Below are 8,831 nucleotides of genomic sequence, written 5' to 3'. Positions count from 1 at the left end.
ACATTTATTGGTAGCAGTGGTGGGACATCCACATATTGGGATTCAGTGGTGTGGATATTGAACTCATGTTCTCTGTAAATAGTGGTCACTAAAGAAGGTGTTTGTGCTCTCAAGCAACCACACAGTGAACATTCATAGTTTCATATCACAATAGTTTTATTTATTTTTTGTTAGCTCAGTTAGTCAGGAAGAGCAGGCAAGGATGTCAGTAGAGGAGTGTGGCAAGCTAACAAGTAGCTAGTGCCAAGACAAAGGACTGGTGCATGCCAACCTGACTAAAGCTGAAATTATTGCAGCCTTAGTCACAGCTGTATCACAGAAACGCAACCAAGAGAACAACCAGACTGACCTTAGGGATGTACAACTTTTAGAAAATGGACAGTTCAACTTTGTCTCAGAGGACTTAAAATATCAGTCTGGAGTTACTGGAGGCCAAACAGAACTAGAATCAGCAGAGAGACTCTAATTTGGTGGCTGAAGAAAAGGAGAAACCGATGGCATTAGAATCGGGAGAGAGACTGAGACATCTGGAAGCTGAAGAAAATGAGAGGCAGAGGATGAAAAGGAGATGCTGACTCTTTGCCAGGGTCGTGGGGATAATGGGGAAGGGAGTAACCGAACTGTAGAAGCAACAAAGACCAGTAAATGTCTTCCAGAATTTACAGAGGGTGATAATTTTGATAGTTTTATTCGTATGTTTTAAAGGGTTTGTAAACAGGATAATGTTGACCAAGGGTTCCTGACCCCCTTACTCCATGGTAAAGCTGTAACTGCTGTTTCTAAATTGTCTGATACTGATTTAATAAACAATTTTAACAGTATTATAATTTAAGCAGTGTTGTAAGTTAACACCTGAAGCTTAAAGGAAAAGGTCTGATGAGAATAGCTGCAAGGCAGGTGAAAGTGTGTGTGAGTATATTGCTGAATTAAGCACTTATTTTCATAGATGGTTGAGTGGGTGCCAGGTCACCACTTTTGAAGGGCTGGCAGACCTTTTTGTGAGGGAATAAGCCCTTAGCATTTTGTCTGACATGAGAATCTTGTTAGCAGATAGGGAATGTAATACCGCAGATGAGTTGGGGAAAAAGGGAGACCTATATCTAGCAAGCAGGGCATCAGTGCACAGAAAAGGGATACTCAGTGCTGCACAAGGGTCTACAGGAACCCATGGTTGGCAGCCTAAACTACCCCAATAGAGTCCACCAGTAGCAGGGGAAGCCACTAGTTCAGGTACAAGGCCAGGATTAAGGGTTAAATATTGTCATCAGTGGGGCCATGTAGCATATAGATGCCCACGGAGGCAAGGTGGGGAACAAAAGGTAAAGGAGCTAGCAAGTGGGAATGACAGAATGCCAGCAAGTGGGAATGACAGAATGCCAGCAATAAGTTATCTGGAGATGACAAGGGTACCAAACTACCACAAGAGGTTGTATCTTATCTTAGTAGATGGGAAACAGGACATTGCTGAGAGAGACACATCTGACCTAACCACTGTGAAGTCTGCAATGGTTAAAGAGGAGCACTACTTGCTCGGGCAGTCTACTCTCGGTCAGAGCTTTGGGAAGAACCTCATTCTAAATACTTTTGGCTAGGGTTCACCTCGACTGAGAAGGTGGAAAAGGAAGTAAGCAAGTAGCTGTGTTTGAGGATATCCCTGCAAATGTCCTGACAAGGAATGATTTTGATGATGCAGTACCTTGTCTGCATGCAGTTACACACAGTCAGGCATGGAGACAAGCATATGGGTCTGGTAGCCTGGGGGGATCCAGACAAACTGCACACTTAAAGCCAGTGCTGGTGAGGCAGCTACTTCAGGGAGTGAGCTACCCTGTAGCAGTGAAACTGCAGGTGAGCCACAGCTGCTTGTGGGTACTGATGTTCCCTTGAACAGAGTAACTGCAAGGGCAGAGGTAAGTAGTATTACCCAAGCTGACAGGGAGGCACCACTGTCGGAGGATAAAAGACTTGCTGTGGAAGGGTGCTGGGAAGAGTCACAAAGAGAGAGTTGAGACAGGCTCAGCTCTCAGTCCCTACATTACAAGGCTTGAGGGAGGTAGCCAGTGAGGCAACTGATTCTCAAGGAAAGGGGGAATCTGTATACTGGGACAAAGGGTTACTGTATAGATAGTGGACCACTGAGGGAGGGCTAGAGGGTGATGGCATACAGCATTTGGTAGTGCCTAGAGCCTACCATCTGGCACTTCTAGCCATAGCCCATGACATTCTCTTTGCAGGTTATATGGGCATAAAGTATATCAAGAGATGTATTATGCAGAACTTTTATTGGCCTGGGATCTCCAGGGATGTAACAGGGTACTGCAAGAACTATGAGCAGTGCCAAAAGGTAGGCATGGCAGGAGACAAGGTCAAAGCTCCTTTGATGTCTTTGCCTGTGATTGAGGAGCCATTTGAGAGGGTAGCTATGGATATTGTCGGCCTCTGAGTACCCCAAGTAGATTATGCTACCAGATACCCTGAGGTAGTGGCCCTGTCCTGCACTGAGGCCAAAAAGGTGGCAAATGCTTTGTTAGAGATTTTCAGCAGGGTAGGTTTCCCAAAAAAATACTGTCTTGACAGAGGTGCCAATTTCATGTCGGACCTACTGGCTTGTCTGTGGAAGCACTGTGGGGTAAAGCTCCTAAATACCACCCCAAGATTAATGGTCTGAGAGGTTAAACCCTACACTAAAGACCATGCCATGGATATTTGCAGAACAGATTAAGAGGGAGTGGGACAAATATATTTGCCCCATCTGTTTGCTTACAGAGAGGTGCCCCAGGAATCCACAGGATTTTTACCCTTCGAGTTGGTGTATGGGCATAGGGTGAGGGGACCTACTAAATTTTATTTGTGATGAGTGGGAGGGTGAGTTTGAATCTCACAAGGAGTCTATTGTGGCATATGTCCTAAACCTCAGGACAAGGCTTAGGGAATTTATTGGCCCAGGAGGACCTGGCAGAAGCCCAAGAGCAGAAAAGGATCTGGTATGACAAGAATGCTTGAGCTAGAGAGTATGCTGTGGGGCAGCAGGTTATGGTTATCCTTCCTGTCAGGCACAATAAGCAGCAGTCAGCTTGGGAGGGGACCCTTCAAAATGGTAAGGAAGGTCAGTGATGTTAACTACCTGGAAGAATTGCTAGACAGGAGGCAGGCACACAAACTGTACCATGATAACCTGATGAAACCTTACCATGACAGGGAGGTCCTTGTGCTAAGTATTTGCAGTAGCAGTCAGGAAGAGTCTAAGGGGAATCTATGGTGGCTACGAGCCAGCCAGCAAAATCCCACATTACTATGGTGGAGCCTAGGGTTGCAGGCATATGAGAGAACAGTGCAGCACTGTATGGGGTCAGCAATGCAAAGGCAGCTGGGATCTCAAGACAGGTTATGGGGTAATGTATTCCCAGACAGGCTCATCCCTGTCAAGCAGCGCTTCTCAAGGGTCGCTTGAAAAACTAGATTGAGTCTTTGGGGTGGGAGGAGTTTTCTTTATTTATTTGAGACTGTCCTGCAACATTCTTTTAAATATTTCCTATGGTTTTGAACTGTGATGTCACTGTGAATATATACTTGAGTATTTTCTTGATCTTTTATTATTTATTATTAAATATATTTAAACCTTTCTTTGTGGCTGATCTTTGTGAGGCATAGTTTTGAGAGTACTTGCATATTTATTTGGTGATACTGTGGGCCACTCCTAATAGCCTTGCTTTGGTCAAACTACCATTCAAATTAATATTAATATCACACAGTAAGATTGGACACCCTTTTTTGAAATTTAAAACTAATGTCTTACATGCTCAAGTTGTCTTTCACTCAGTGGCCCTAATTTAACCAAGGCAGTTTATTAAACTAGCCATTTAAGTAGTGCACTTTCAGTTGTGCATCTTTTCAAAACAATGCTAAAACATCTATATAATTAGCTTATGTAGAAGTTTTTATGGTGAATCAGTCAGTTTCTTATATATTTCATTCTGTCACTTACAACACATAGACCACACAGTCAGAGTGTCAAGCAGTCACAGCCCTTAAGGCCAAACACAATGCCAGACACACTAGTCATTGGTGACTCAATAGTCAGACACACTGACGACCCGCTCACCAGACTGAGTAAGGACGCTCTCACCACTGAGTAAGGGAAAAGGTCACAGTAAGCTGCCTGTCGGGTGCTAGAATCCGCCACATAATCTCTCAACAGCAGGTACCACGACTCAATCATTGTCCACGCTGGTGTAAACGACCTGAGCGTACGCACTCCTTGGACTACATGAAAAGAGACATAGAGGAGCTCTCTGATTATGTAGCCCAAGCAGGTATGACCCTGACCTTGAGCAGTATCCTACCTTCACCAAGAATGATGCCACAATACAGAGATAAGATGATCAGCTTTAACAATTGGCTTAAACTCTGGTGTCATTCAAAGGGGATCAATGTCTGTCTGCCTGGGATGACATGCTGGACAAGCCACGCTGCTTGCACCTGTCTCCCTGGGATTCCGGATTTTGGCAAAGGCTCTTGCCACCCCATAGTGCCTTTTAGGCAAGGCTCAAATTCTAAACCTACCACCCTACAACACAACAAAGAAAAAAAACTAAGGGTAATGCTGCTCAATGCCAGAAGTCTAAACCTCAAGATGCACGCACTCTAGGCCCTTCTCAGTATGGAGAACATCGATGTCTGTGCTGTGACAGAAACCTGGTTCAAGGCTCCTGAGAGCACCCCAGCACTATCAGGTTTTACCTCATATCATGCGTTCCGGCCCCAAAATCCAGACAACACCAAGAAAGGTGGGGGGGGTATCCATATTCATCAAGGACACCCACACCTCAAGATTGGTGGCTATGCATAATGCATCGGAAACCATCCAGGTGCAATTAACCATAGGCAGGACTGCTCTGCAATTTGTAGCATGTTACAGGCCACCCTCGCAAACTCAGGAACCTCACATGGCCTTCCTGAAAACACTGGAGGGGATAAATGTATCTCCAAACACCATCATACTAGGTGATTTCAACTACCCTAATATAGACTGGGAACACTACTCAAGCCCAAACACTCTAGCCCAAAAGTTCCTGGAATTCATAAACTCAAATGCCATGGAACAACTAGTCACCATCCCCACAAGAGGAGAAAACATACTTGATCTCATCATCACGAACATGGGAGCACAATGTTCAACACCAATATACCCCTCACTGGTGAGATCAGATCACAAACTAATCTTGCTGGAGGTCCTTATCCCCCCACCGAAATAAAAAGACCACAGTAAAGAACTTAGAGTGCCGACTTCACACTGCTTAAGACTAGTGTGGTCTCCTTTAAGGCCCCCAAGCCGGCGGTAAACATTACTCAAACCGCTGAATCACTTACAAATGCCTTTTACCAGCACCTACAGGGCTGCATGGATCAGGCAATCCCAAGCAAAACAAAGACTCTTTGTACCAAAGGCAAGCGTCCACTCTGGTGGACCCCAGCCATAAACAAACTCTACAACAAAAGGAGAAAGCTACTACAAGATAGAGCAAAATCCTTAAAAGGTAAGACACCGCTGATCACTATAAGTAAAAAGCTAAGAGCTCTCATAAAATCATCCAAAGCTAATTTTGAGGGAAAAATAGCTAAGGACTCAAAAGACAACCATAAGGCATTCTTTAGCTACGTCAGAAACCTAGGAGGAAACTCCCAGATATGCTCAGAATTAGTCCAAAATGATGTGAAGATTACTGATCCTACAGACATTGCCAACATACTGGCTGACAGGTTCAGTGCAAACTCCCAAAAGGAGAGATATCTATACCAAATGATTGTAGCCCCGCCCAGGTGAGAACTGCTCTCTCCAAGGCAAAGAACACAGCATCCATGGGACCTGATGGTGTCCCCAGTTGTGTGCTCCACGTACTCAGCGAGGAATTAAACCCACAGTTAGGACAACTGTTTAATCTCAGTCTCAGCTCTGGATACGTACCCAGGGAGTGGCGCACAGCGACTGTGGTCCCACTTCACAAAGGCGGTGCCTCCACCGACCCTGGAAATTACCGTCCCATTAGCTTGACAAGCCTTATCTGCAAAGCCATGGAGAGGATCATAATGGATCTCATAAATAAAGACATAGGGAATTTGCAGACCTTGGATCCAACCCAGTTTGGCTTTGTCAAAGGCAGATCATGCCTTTTAAACTTGGTTGACTTTTTCGAAACTGTCACCAAGGCCATTGACAAGGGAAAGGCAGTCCATACAGCCTACCTAGACCTGGCGAAGGCTTTCGATACAGTACCCCACTCAGGTATCATTGAAAAACTCATCAACTTAAATGTAAATCCATACATTACAAGATGGGTTGCAAACTGGCTGAGTGACAGAACCCACAGGGTCAGAGTTGCTGGCGCCATGTCAGACTCAAAGCCTGTCACAAGTGGTGTCCCACATCAGTCCTGGGCCCACTCTTGTTTGGCATCTACTTTTCTGAAGTGCAAGCAAACACAGGAGGGTTATGGCTGACAAAGTTTGCAGATGACTGCAAACTGGCCGTAGTCGAAAAACGGTCAGCTACATCTGACATAGATATCCTTCAGAAGGGTCTCACAGAAACGGATAACTGGTGCCAGAGCCATGGCCTAAAGTTAAATGCCAAGAAATGCATAGTCATACCCTTCGGGAAAAACAAGGTTACCCCTAGCTACCATATAGGTGGCAATCCACTGATCACAGAAGAAGTTATTAGGGACCTGGGGACCCAGGTTGACAGTAGCCTTTCATTCGACACTCATATTGCTAAAGTAGTTAGGAAGACTTTCTACATTGCCCACCTTATCATGAAGGGATTCACATCTAGATCAAGGGAGGTCATAGTCTCCCTGTACTCATCACTCATCAGACCAATGATTGAGTACAATGCCCCATTCGGAATGTATCTGACCCGACACTTGCAGCAGCTGGAGAGGCCACAAAAGTTCCTCACCAAAAGGATAAAGGGTCTCAAAAATCTGTCTTATGCTGCCCGACTGAAAGAACTCCAGCTATATTCAGTTGCTTACCGCTTGCTCAGAGGTGACCTGTGCCTGACATACAAGGCCATGTCAAACCCAGATTTGATGAACATGCTTCATCTCAAAAATCTAGATCCCTCAAAGCCACAAGGGCGGGAGACTTAAACCTCGACACGGTTATTAATAGGACGTGCTGGAGGGATAGGTTCATCACCCAAAGACTCCCTATGCTGTGGAACAAAATCCCGGTATATGTGAGGCAGAGCACCTCGCTGGCCTTGTTCAAGAGGAATCTTGACCAATGGATGGGAGATCGCAGATACACCCCAGGGGTTACCTCAGTGTCACTGCTCGACAGAGGCACAGCAAAATAATGGGCATAGTTTCTCCAAACTAAAGGGGTGGCGTAAGCCACAAAACTATGGGCTAGGCTTATAAATGCCCTCGGGCAGATAGCCTAGTATGAACCTATGAACCTATGAACTTAACTTCAATTTTTCTTTTACTAACTTACAGTAAATATTTATTTTCCTGTCTGTTAACTGAATGGCAGTGGAGAAGTATAGAGGACAGATCTCTTAAGTAAAGAAATCTGAACAATGCCAAAAGTATTGTTCCTTGCAAAATAAGACAGAACATCATTTTAAATAGAAAATTATTGAGCAAGTTTTGTCTGATGAAAGAGAGGGTCCTTGGACTCTTAAACTAGAATGCGGTGAACTTAAGTGGAAAGTTTGATTAAATGCTTATAGCTTTCTTGGGTTGAATGATATGTGCTCAATACAGTGCTTATTAAAATTGAAGGCACTGGATAGGTAATATTTTTCATTTTAAGTGTTTCTATGTGATGCTTTTTATGGTTGTATTTCAATTCAATGTGTTTTCTGTTCTATCATAATATATGGTAGCCAGGTACTTTTATGAATGGTTTATTTGGTTGTAGTTCTGTCTTTGAGCCACAAGATAGTGCTGTTTCTAAACATTTGTTTCAGTGAAGTAAGGGTCACATGATTTAATGGAGAGTTATTTAAACTGTGTTGTAGTTCAGTCTTTGAGCCACAAGATAGCGTTGTTTCTAAACATTTGTTTCAGTGAAGTAAGGGTCACATGATTTAATGGAGAGTTATTTAAACTGTGTTCTTTACTTGGCTCTTGTTGTCTGATGAAGTTTGTTTTAATAAATACGGACGGAAGCGCTTACGTCATTTAAACTTTAATGTCCGATTTTGATTTACCCTTCCACTTCTTCCTAGTATTTGTATTACTAGTTGTGTGTTTATTTGGCTTTTAGTCTGTTTGTCAAGGATTTTGTGGTGGGGATAGAACAAGGCACTCCTTTGATGCTTTCACAAGAAGTGTTTAGTTTAAATACAATGGTTGGCAATCTTACTTTACTTGTGCAGCAATTGTCCCAATGGGTGATGATTTATCACGCAGAATTTCCCCTTCCTTTTTACTAGCTTCAAGAACTGTTAATTCATGGAATATGAGGCAGGATACTTTTGTGGACAATGGGAATCACCATTTTGGTTCTACTGCCTCTCATGTGTCCCAAACGAATCATGTGCGAGCAGACTTTCACCCCAACAGTGCCAATGACACTAATGAAGGCACTAGTGGATTGGTTGACTCTTCCACGCTGTCACAGTCTTCCATAGGGTTTATTGGTGTTCCAGTATTACAGGAGTGGCTGAACAAGCATCCAGAAGGTATGCGGAGTTCTGATGATTTAAACGGAGGAGCATCGGCCAGTGGAAGTGATAAGAATTTGAAACTGTTTGACTATGAGTTAGTTAAATATAAGAAATTACAGCTGGAAATCCATTTATTTAAAAGAATGTTTAC

Source organism: Protopterus annectens, chromosome 11.part0 (assembly GCF_019279795.1).
Source record: "Protopterus annectens isolate FY-2018-M chromosome 11.part0, PAN1.0, whole genome shotgun sequence".
Taxonomy (NCBI): Eukaryota; Metazoa; Chordata; order Ceratodontiformes; family Protopteridae; genus Protopterus; species Protopterus annectens.
This window is presented reverse-complemented; position numbering follows the sequence as displayed.